The 12,504-nt window shown below is 37.5% G+C and overlaps 1 protein-coding gene and 1 non-coding gene across 12 annotated transcripts in view; one reads left to right on the forward strand and one right to left on the reverse strand.

Annotated features, from left to right (window-relative positions):
• The window catches only part of BRAF (B-Raf proto-oncogene, serine/threonine kinase), a 208,738-nt gene that overhangs the window by 151,626 nt on the left and 44,608 nt on the right, over positions 1 to 12,504 (reverse strand). The gene's annotated exons all lie outside the window — the stretch shown is intronic.
• LOC129485500 (U6 spliceosomal RNA) lies at positions 8,871 to 8,977 on the forward strand. The gene has a single exon (XR_008658652.1). It is a non-coding gene; the product is annotated as a U6 spliceosomal RNA (small nuclear RNA).

Below are 12,504 nucleotides of genomic sequence, written 5' to 3' on the forward strand. Positions count from 1 at the left end.
AGTGAACTTCTAAAAGCAAAGAATAAGATGATTAAAAATATCTGAAGAAATAATGTTAAAAGCCTTCCCAAATCTGACAAACGACATAAAACTACAGATTCAAAAAGGTCAGTGAATCCCCAAATGGATAAATACATAGAATTCCACACTCTCACACATCATAAAGTGTTGAAAATGAAACACAAAAAATTACTATTATTTTCTGAGATAGCATCTTGCTCTGTCGCCCAGGCTGGAATACAATGGTGTGATTTCAGCTCAATGCAACCTGCGCCTCCCGGGCTCAAGCGATTTTCCTGCCTCAACCTCCCTAGAAGCTGGGATTACAAGTGCCCGCAACCACACCTGGCTAAGTTTTGTACTTTTAGTACAGACAGAGTTTCACTATGTTGGCCAGGCTGGTCTCGAACTCCCGACCTCTGGTGATCCACCCGCCTCGGCCTTCCAAAGTGCTGGGATTACGGGTGGGAGCCACTGCGCCCAGCCTAGAAATTATCTTGAAAACAGAGAAAAACAATCCGTAAAATATAGGGGAACACCACTTCAAATGACAACAGGTTTCTCAGCAGAAACCATGAAGGCCAGAAGGAAGTTACACATTTTAAAGTGCTGAAACAGAAAAAAACTATCAAGCTAGAATTCTATATCCAGTTAAAGTATCTTTCAGAACGATCATAAAACAAAGATATTTTCAGATAAATGGGAACTAAGAGAATTTGCTACCAGCAGACCTGTTCTAAAAGAATTGCTAAAAGAAATTCCTCACACAGAAGGGAAATAATACCAGAAGGAAACCTGGAAGAGTAGGTTGAGGAGTAAGCAAAATGGTAAACATGCAGACAAAAATACATTAACCCTCTCCTCTTAGTTTCCTTAAATATGTTTAATGGTTGAAAGTAAAAACAATAGCATTGCCCAATGAAGCTTTCAATTAATGGAAACGTAACATACAGTCAACAATAAGAGAAAAGGGGGAGAGAGGATAAAGAGACCTATGTAGTTTTAACATTTATTTAAGTGGACCATAATCCATTTAAAGAAATGAATTTATTTTAATGCAGGTGGTGAAAATGTTAAGTTTTTATAATGTAATCTCTGGAGTGATCACTAAAACTACATGGAGAGTTAAGAATTTTTAAGCCACAACAGGTAAATTAAAACAGAATGGCTAAAAATTGTTCAAACAATCTAAAAGAATGCAGGAAAGACAGAGTAATGGAAAACAGAAGCAGCTAACAGAAAACAAATTACTAAACTGGTAAACCTAAATCTAAACATGCCAAAATTACATTAAATGTAAATAGTCTATAGATACAAATTAAAAGACAAAATTGTTAGAATGAATTTTTAAAATGACCCAACTATATGTAGTCTATGAGTAATTCACTTCAAATATAATTTACATAATAGAAAGCATAACTAATATATATGCACCTAATAATGGACCTGCAAAGAACATGAAGTAAAAACTTACAGAACATTACAAACAGGAAAACAAATTCTTAATTATATTTGATGACTTCAGCACTCCTTTCAGTAACAGAACTAGTAGACAGAAAATTAGTAAGAATATGGAAGAAATGAACATCACCAACCCACCTGATCTGATTGATATTTATATAACATTCTACTTAACAGCTGAATACATGTTCTTGTCAAATGCACATGGAACACTCACCAAAACAGACCACATTCTGAGTCATAAGACAAACTTTCACAAGCTTAAAAAAAAACACAAACGTTTGTTCTCTGACCATAATAGAATTAAACTAGAAAGTTAATAGGAAAATCTCCAAACACTTGGAAATTAAACAGCACATTTCTAAATAATCTTTGGGTCAAATGGAAGCCCCAAATTACATACTAATATTCCTCATAATCATTAGTAAAATATTAGCATATTGAATCCAGCAATTGTAAAAGGCATAATAAACATGACAATAAGGTTAATCCCAGGATCACAAGGCGAGTTCAATATTCAACTGAATGAAAATACAGCATACTAAATCTGTGGGATGCAACTACAGTAGTGATACAGTGAATTAATATCGTTAAGCTTGTGCCATCTTTTTTTTCAGTTTTTTTAAGAGATGGGGGGGGTCCTGCATGTTGCGCAATCTAGTTTCAAACTCCTAGGCTCAAGTGATGCTATCACCTCAGCCTTCCAAATAGCTGGAATTACAGGCATGTGCCACCAAGCTCTGCTCTTAAATTGATACTATTATATCAGCAAAGAAAAACAGTTGCAAATCTATCTTAAGAAACTTGAAGAACAACTAAATAAACCTAAAGAAAGCAACACAGAAATAAAAAGCAGAAGTCCATGAGATTGAAAACAGAAAAAAAATGATGAAAACAAAAGCTTGTTTGTTGAAAAGACCAATACAATTTATAAATCTCTAGCAAGACTGACAAACAAAAAGGGAAGACACAAATTAACAATATCAGTAATAAAAAAAGAATGAACTACACACTCCCCTACACACAGACATTTAAAGGTTAATCAGAATACTACGAAAAATTCTACATAAATTCAAAATGTGTGAAAAAAATGAACCAATTCCTCAAAAACCAAAGAAAAACAAAACTCTCACAAGATAAAAGATATCTAATGACATCTTTTATATTCACAAGATAAAACATAATCTGAACGATCTTGTAACTATTAAGGAAATTAAACTCATAGTTAAAAACCTTTCTAAAAATAAATCTCTAGTGGCAAATTCTATCAAGTATTTAAAGAAGATATACGACTACCTCTACAAAATGCCTTCCATGAAACAGAAAAGGAGTAAATAATTTCCAACTCACTTTATGATGCCAGCATCACCTTTACACTAAGACGAAAGATTGTACAAAAAAGAAAATTATACACCAATATCCCTCTTGAATATAGATACAAAGTCAGAAAAAGAAATCACAAGAGAAATTAGAAAATACTTTTAGACAAATGAAAACAAAAAACACACATACCAAAACTGATGGAATACAGCAAAAGCAATGCTCAAAGGACAACTTATAGCAATAAATGTCCACCCCACCTCACATCATATTTTAAAAACCCTCAAAATGAATAAATGACATAAGAGCTAAAATAATAAAACTCTTAGAAAACACAGGGGTAAATCTTAATGACTTTGGATTTAGCGATGGATTCTTAGATATGACACCAAAAGTACAAGCAACAAAAAAAACCTGACAAATCACTCTTCAACAAAATTAAAACCTTTTGTGCAATGAATATTCTCAAGAAAGTGAAAAAAACCTACAGAATGCAAGAAAATGGCTGCAAGTCATGAATTTAATTAGGATCTATATCCAGAATACATAAAGGATCTCATGGAGGTAGACAGTAGAGTAGTGGTTATGAGAGTCTGGGAAGAAAACGAGGGAGAAAGGGATAAAGGGAAGTTGGTTAATGGATACAAACATACAACTGGATAGAAAGAGTAAGTTCTAGTATTTCATAGTATAGTAGGGAAATTACAGTTAACAATTTATTGTATATTTCAAAATAGCTAGAAGAGAACTGTAATGTTTCCAGCACAAAGATAAATGTTTAAGGTGATGGTTATCCCACTCACCTTGACTTCAGCATCGCACACTGTATACCTATATCAAAATATGACACATACCCTAGAAATATGTATAATCATTATGTATCCTTTTTTTTTTTCCTTTGAGACAGAGTCTTGCTCTGTCGCCCAGGCTGGAGTGCAGTGGCGCAAATCTCAGCTCACTGCAACCTCCACCTCCCGGGTTCAAGCGATTCTCCTGCCTTAGCCTCCCGAGCAGCTGAGATTACTGGCATGCACCACCACGCCCGGCTAATTTTTTTTGTATTTTTAGTAGAGACGTGGTTTCACCATGTTGGTCAGGCTAGTCTCAAACTCCTGACTTCAAGTGATCCGCCTGCCTCGGCCTCCCAAAGAGCCAGGATTACAAGCATGAGCCACCACATCTGGCCACAATTTATTTTATTTTATTTTATTTTTTTGAGATAGGGTCTTGCTCTGTTGCCAGGCTGGAGTGCAATGGCGCAATCTCGGCTCACTGCAACCTCCGCCTCCCGGGTTCAAAAGAGTCTCCTGCCTCAGCCTCCCGAGTAGCTGAGACTACAGGCGTGCACCACCATGCCCAGCTAATTTTTGTATTCTTAGTAGAGATGGGGTTTCACCACGTTGGCCAGGATGGTCTCGATCTCTTGACCTTGTGATCTGCCTGCCTCAGCCTCCCAAAGTGCTGGGATTATAGACGTGAGCCACTGCGCCTGGCCCACAATTTTTAAATTAACAACAAAAAAGTGTAGACTATAATGTAGTCTAGTAACGTCCAATAGCATTATTCTTAAAAAAAAAAAAAAAGTACATACCTTAATTTTAAAATACTGTTAAAAACCACTAACAATTACCTGGGCCTTCAAGGAGTCATCATTTTTGTGTTGGTGGGTCTTGCCTCAGTGTTGATGGCTGCTGCCTGATCAAGTCAGTGGTTGCTAAAGGTTAGGGTGACTGTGGCAATTTATTTTATTTTATTTTTTTTAAAGATGGAGTCTTGCTCTGTCACCCAGGATGGGAGTGCAGTGGCACAATTTTGGCTCACTGCAACCTCTGCCTCCTGGGTTCAAGCAATTCTCCTGCCTCAGCCTCCTGAGTAGCTGGGATTACAGGTGCCTGCCACTACGACTTGCTAATTTTTGTATTTTTAGTAGAGATGGGGTTTCACCATGTTGTCCAGGCTGTTCTCGATCTCCTGACCTCAGCTGATCTGCCTGCCTTGGTCTCCCAAAGTGCTGAGATTACAGGCGTGAACTACCGTGCCCAGCCGGCAATTTCTTAAAACAAGACAACAATGAAGTCTGCTGTGCCAATTGACTTCTTTTCACAAAAGATTTCTCTGAACCAGGCAATATGGTCTGATAGCATCTGAACCACAGTAGAACTACTTTCAAACTTGGAGTCAGTCCTCTGAAATCTGCCAGTGCTTCATCAACTAATTTAACATAAAATTCTAAATCTTTTGCTGTCATTTTATCAGTGTTCACAGCATCTTCAGCAGGAGTAAATCCCATCTCAAAAAATCACTTTCTTTGCTCATCTATAAGAAGCAACTTCTCATTTGTTCAAGTTTTACCATGACATTGTAGCAATTCGGTCACATCTGCAGGCTCCACTTCTAATTCTAGTTATTTTGCTATTTCTACCACAACTGCAATTCTTTCCTCCACTGAAGTTTTGAACCCCTCGAAGTCATCCACGAGCATTAGAATCAACTTCTTCCAAACTCCTGTTAATGGTGCTATTTTGACCTCCTCTCATGAATCACAAACATTCTTAATGGCATCCAGAAAGGTGAATAATTTGCAGAAGGTTTTCAATTAATGTTGCCCAGATCCACAGAGGAATAACTATCTATGGCAGCTATAGCCTAATAAAAGATATTTCTTAAATAAGAAGAATTGAGTCAAAATTACTCCTTGATCCATGGGCTGCAGAATGAATGCTGTGTTAGTGGTTGAGAAAAACATTACTGAGGCAAGAGGATCTCTTGAGACCAGGAGTTTGTGAGACTAGCCTGGGAAACATAGACCCTGTCTCTATTTAAAAAAAAAAAAAAAAAAAAAATTAGCTGGGCATGGTAGTGCGTGCCTGTAGTCCCACCTACTCAGGCAGCTGAGGCAGGAGGATTGCTTGAGCTCAGGGGTTCAAGGCTGCAGAGAGCTATGATCACGCCACTGCACACCAGCCTGGGCAACAGAGTGAGACCCTGTCTTAAAACAAAAAAAGCACACACACACAGAAAACAAAAGAGAACATTAGTCTTCCTTCTACATCATCAGAGCTCTTGGGTGATCAGGTACATTATCAATGAGTAGTAATATGTTGGAAGGGATCTTTTTTTCTTCTGAGCAGTGGGTCTCAACAGTGGGCTTAAAATATTCAGTAAACCATGCTGTAAAAGAACGTGCTGTCATCCAGGCTTCATTGTTCCATTTACAGAGCACAGACAGAGTAAATTTTGCAGAATTCCAAAGGACCCTAGGATTTTTGGAATGATAAATGAGCACTGACTTCAACTTAAAGTTACCAGCTTCATTTGCCTCTAATAAGAGTCAGCCTATCCTTTGAAGCTTTAAAGCCTGTCATTGACTTAAAGAGATGTTGTGGCTGGTTTGATCTTCTATCCAGATCACTAAAACTTTCCCCATCTCAGCAATTAGGCTGTTTTGCTTGCTTGCTTTTTTTAAATTAATAGAGACAACGTCTCACTATGATGGCCAGGCTGGTCTTGAACTCCTAGCCAAGTGATCCTCCCACCTTGGCCTCTTAAAAGTGCTGGGATTACAGGCATGAGCCTGTTTTGCTTTCTTATCATTCATGTATTCACTGGAGTAGCACTTGTAGTTTCCTTCCAAAATTTTGCCTTTACATTCACAACCTAGCTGTTTGGCACAAAAGGCATAGCTTTTTGACATGCTTTCTTCACTAAGCTTAATCATTTCTAGCTTTTGATTTCAAGAGACATGTGACTCTTGGTTTCACTTGAATACTTAAGAGGCCATTGTAGAGTTATTAATTGGCCTAACTTCAATATTGTTGTGTCTCAGGGCATGGGGAGGCTGGAGAAGAGTTGGGGGAACAGCCAGTCAGTGGAGCAGTGAGATCACACACAACATTTACTGATTAAGTTCACTGCCTTATTATGGGTGTGGTTTGTGGCACCCCAAAACAATTACAATAGTAACATGCAAGATCACAGAACACCAAAACAGACAAAGTTTGAAATATGCAAGAATTACTAAAATGTGACACAGAGACACAAATGAGCATGTGCTGTTGGAAAAATGGTGCTAACAGACTTACTTGATGTAGGGTTGCCACCAACCTTCAATTTGTAAAAAAAAAACACATTATCTGTGTAGTACAATAAAATGAAACACAATAAAACAAAGTAAGCCTATAATTCCACATATAATTCCTGCAATGCTTTACAGTTGTCAAATAAAAATGTCTACAATCCTTTCTATTGGGTGGCAAAAATCACAGTTACTTTTGCACCAACCTAATATTTAAAATGTAAGCAAGTTATAGGTCCAAATCTTGTGTCGCTTTAGCCAACTTTGAGTTCATCTCAAATGAGAAATAAAATGAGAAATAACTATTATTTATCAAAGTATCTTTTTTTTTTTTTTTTGAGATGGAGTCTTGCTCTGTCGCCCAGGTTGGAGGGCAGTGGCGCGATCTCGGCTCACTGCAACCTCTGCCTCCCGGGAGTTCAAGCAATTCTCCTGTCTCAGCCACCTGAGTAGCTGGGACTACAGGTGCATGCCACCACACCCAGCTAATTTTTGTATTTTTAGTAGAGACTAGGTTTCACCACATTGGTCAGGCTGGTCTCGAACACCAGACCTTAGGTGATCCACCTGCCTCGGCCTCCCAAAGTGCTGGGATTACAGGCATGCACCACAGCACCCAGCCCTAAATATCTGTCTTAAAAAAGGACCTATCTTTGGCTGGGCGTGGTGACTCACGCTTGTAATCCCAGCACTTTGGGAGGCCAAGGGGGGTGGATCACCTGCGGTTAGGAGTTGGAGACCAACCTGACCAACATGGAGAAACCCCATCTCTACTAAAAATAAAAATTAACTGGGCATGGTGGTGCATGCCTATAATCCCAGCTACTCAGGAGGCTGAAGCAGGAGAATTGCTTGAACCTGGGAGGCGGAGGCTGCAGTGAGCCAAGATTGCACCACTACACTCCAGCTGGGGAACAAGAGCGAAACTCCATCTCAATAAATAAATAAATAAATAAATAAATAAATAAATAAATAAATAAATAAATAAATAAAGGACCTATCTCCTTCAAAAAGGAATATCAAAAAGATAATTTTCCTATGGCTTTCTGCTATTAATACCAAAGCAGTCAGTTGATCTTCTTATCTCTTGGCAAACATTCTGCACTGGGATCTTGAGGATTCTTTCACTGGCTTACTACCTTTAATGTAGTTAACATTTTAACCTTGAAACATGGAATCACTCCCAAGATGCTCTACCTTGTCTTATCTTACTGGATCCTATTTAGTCATACCATATGACACCACATGTTCTCCCCACAGGGCAATTTTGTTTTTCCTCTATGGTACCTTTATTTATTTTTCCAGTTAGCCATGTAAGCTTTCTCAGGCTTGGCCTTTAATCTGTCGTATACATCTTTTTCAAGGCTTTTAAAAATGTGTTTTCAAGAATCTCTAGTTAATTAATATTATTCAAACATTTAGTAAATGTGAGGCACTGCTGTAGTGCCAGACACATAAAACTACCCCATCCCTAAATCATCTACATTGTAACATAGAGCTACTTATTTAAAATACTCTAAGCCCACATTTTCTGTTCCTTTTTCTAAAGATGAACAACCATACAATAGATCATTCTGGCTTTCTGCCTTCTGATAAACTGTTTGAACGGTGAATATGTCCTTGAATGATGATTGTTATATCCTGATTTATCCACAGACCTCTCTGCTCACTAACTAAAACTAATCCCAGTATGTATGTGCTGTGTATATAAAATAAAAAGAATTACCATTTTATGGATTGTCTCTGTTCTGGTCACTTATTAATCAGGTCACACACATTAGTTCATTAAATCATTACACCACAGTAAGATAATATGTACTCCATGTTACAGATAAATAATGGTAAGGTTTAGCAGGTTAAGTAATCTTCCCAGTTTCATACCAAGAGGAATTTGAATCCAGATCCATTTCTTACAGTAATCAGAAATAAGATGGTATTTCCAACAAAGGTTTCAACCAAATCACAAATCAAAGAAAGAACGGCCATCTACAGTAGACTTTGATAACAAAATTTGGTGCTTGCTTCAGCAGCACATATACTAAAATTGGAATAATACAGAGAAGATAGGCATGGCCCTTGCCTAAGAATGGCATGCAAATTCATGAAGCACTCCATATTTTTAAAAATTAAAAAATTCTTAAATTAAAAAAAATTTTTTTTAAATTATATTCAACCAACACACTCGTTATATAAAAAGACTTGTAGTTTTTGGAAATATGGAGAAAACCACACTCCTAATTTTTAGAAGAACATAAGTGTTTAACAGAGACATAAGATATCTTTTACTTCTCTCGAAGCCCCTATTACAGGGATTCTGATTTTGGTTTCAGGATCTCTTTATGTGTGTGTGTGTGTGTGTGTGTGTGTGTGTGTTATATATATACATAAAAACATAATTTTTTTTTTTGAGATAGGGTCTCACTCTGTAGCCCAGGCAGGAATGTAGTGCATGACCACAGCTCCCCACAATCTCAAACTCTGGGCTCAAGTGATCCTCTCACCTCAGCCTCCCAAGTAACTAGGACTACAGGCACACACCATCATGCCTGGCTAATTTTTAAATTTTTTTGTAGAGATAGGGTCTTGCTGTGTTGGATCTTCCTGCATTGGCCTCCCAAAGTGTTGGGATTATAGGTGTTAGCCACCACACTTGGCCCCTTTATACTCTTAAAAATTATGGAGGACCCTAGAAAGCTTTTATCTATGTAGTTTACCGCTATCAGTATTTACCACATTAAAAATTATAACCAGGAAATGTTTAAAATTCATTTTAAAATGACCAAAAAAACTAATTAACAAAAGTGATATATTTTTTAATGAAAAAAATAACCACATTTTCCAAAACAACAAAAAACAATGAGAGGGAAAAGTGGCTTATTCATTTTTATTTATTTATTTGTTTATTTATTCATTTATTTTGAGACACAGTCTCGCTCTTGTCGCCCAGGCTGGAGTGCAATGGCACGATCTCAGCTCACTTCAACCTCAGCCTCCCAGGTTCAAGCGATTCTCCCGCCTCTCAGCCTTCCGATTACAGAGACGGATTCCAGGTGTGTGCCACCACACCCGGCTACCATATTTTTGGTAAAGACGAGGTTTCATCATGTTGGCCAGGCTGGTCTTGAACTCCTGACCTCAAGTGATCTGCCCACCTTGGACTCCCAGAGTGCTGGGATTACAGGTGTGAGCCACTGCACCTGGCCCCAAAGTGGCTTTAAAAAAAATTCTTTTTTTTTTTTTTTTTTTGCCAATTTCTTTAATGTCTGCCTTAACAAAAGATATCCGGATTCTCCCACCTTCTGTATTCAATTTGTTGCAATATCATACATCCTATTACTACTATATACTCACAAGAAGGAGAATGAAAAGGCAAATAGTATCTTAGTAGGATTATGAAAATAATTTTGACTTCAAGGGCCTTATTAGGGTTTCAGAAACCTGCAGGCACCCTTTACTATTCCTTCATACCTCTTATTAACATTTAGTTACATATTTGTGCCCAGATTTTGTTCAAGGTCTGTGTTACAATGTAGTTTCCACAAATGCGGCAACTGTGTCTATTTTTGTATGTGGATATATCCATAATGTCTACACATAGTACCTGGCACATAATCAATTACATAGACATCTGTTGAATAATATACTATAATGTGATAGTAATATGAACTACTATGGTTAAAAGAAGATAAATGGGCAATATCAATCTGGAGGCAAATTTGGAAGGCTTCATTCATATTTGATCTGGATCCTAAACAATGAATAGGGTTTTGTTAAGTGTATGTGGGAGTAAGAGTATTCCAGCCATAGTAAACAATCATCAGTTGCATCAAGGTACAGGAAATGTTCATGATACTCACTGCAATAGTTTGGTATGATTATAGCATAGGTGAGTAAGAGTTTAGGAGAAGACAAAGATAATAAGAGTAGGCTGAAAAATCTTCAACAGAGTTTGGATTTTATTTTAGAGACAAGGACCAAATGTCCTGAAACACCCATTGTTTCAGTTCCTCACACCATGCTTTATTAGATGGGCTTGGAATAAGTTTATTCTAAATTTTATTCTGCTCATACTTCCTTCACAGGGTAATGGTAATAGTTTATGACATAATCACTTCATGTATTACCTTGTTTACTGTCATGACTCTAGTCAAAATTATCATCCTTTCTCTCTGACCTACTACTTACAATCCCCGTTCCTTAAACCCTTTAATGGCTCCCCAGTCACTCAGAATAAAACCTAAACTTCTTAGTATAGAGTGCAAGATCTGAAAAGATCTCATCCCAGCCTACCTCCTGCATCATCAGGCACTATTCATTCTATGCCATACTCAATAAGTCCAACCACAATTTCAGCAGCAGAGCAGAGCCTTCACACATGCTATTCCTTCTTCCTGGAACACTCTTTGCCTAGCACTTTTCTAAACTAAGCACAGCTTCTTCAGATAGTTTAAATCTCACTTTCTCAAAGAAGTCTTTCCTCATCATCCTTCTCCCAATCTATATTTGATCCTCACTGAGCTCTCACATCACCCCATATTTTTTCTTTTGGCACATATCACAATTCAGAATTCATGTGTGTGTATGTATGTATTTTTTAAATAATTTGTTTAATGAACATCTGATTGCAGAGACCACATCTAAGCCCAGGACATAAGTAATTTTTTAACGTAGTTTTTATTTGTTTGATCTGATTACACATTATACTTTAGGATGTTTAATCTGGCAATAATGTTTATGTCAACCAACAAGCCAGAGAGGTACTGGAGGCAGGGAATCCCATTAAAAGCATGCTATAATTATGGGCAAGAGGTAATGAGAGTCTGAACTACGGTTGAGGAATACTCTCACAACAACCCTGTAAGGTAGCAAGGAGGAAGCCACGGTTTTGAGTAAATGACCATTCCAAAACAGAAAGTTTGAAAACTTTGTATAATAATTCAGCTACAAGTTTAGACAACCAGGTAAGTAGGCTGCTGAGAGAAATTGTAGTTCCAAGTCCACAAGTAAATCAACACAATTCCAACACTGGTGTGGCACAAAAGAAGCCCCTATAATCAATGTAATTATGTCTAGTGGCTAGTTAACTGAAAAGGTCAGTTAAATCAGGGAATCACGAGCAATGGTAAACACTGACCTTAAACATTTTAACTTAAAACTGTAAAATGAACATTCATTCTCTAATCTTTGATATAGGACCAACAATCTTCCTTTAAATATGATTCACACCTAATCTGACCGCAAATATTTTTTGAAATGGAGAACATCAGTTAACCTGATGAGTTGGTTAGGTGGAGGTCAGTTCAGAGAGCTAAAATTACTTTTCTCTTTTGGGTAATATGGTTGCAGTGACACAAATTGAACAATAAATTACAATGTGATGGTCAAACGAGTGGTTTACAAAATAGGTATGCACATACACCTGAGGGCCCATAGGAAGACTCTTTGTTGGGGATATAGGTAGGCTACATTATTTAGTTAATGCGTTCTTCTAGAAAATTAGAAAAAGTCAGCATTTAATATTTATTTTTTGAGATGTAGGGTTTCACTCTGTGCCCAGGCTAGAGTGCAGTGGTGTGATCACAGCTCACTGCAGGCTCAAACTTTTGAGTTCAAGCAATCCTCCCACTTGGGCCTCTCAAGTAGCTGGG

Source organism: Symphalangus syndactylus, chromosome 6 (assembly GCF_028878055.3).
Source record: "Symphalangus syndactylus isolate Jambi chromosome 6, NHGRI_mSymSyn1-v2.1_pri, whole genome shotgun sequence".
NCBI lineage: Eukaryota > Metazoa > Chordata > Mammalia > Primates > Hylobatidae > Symphalangus > Symphalangus syndactylus.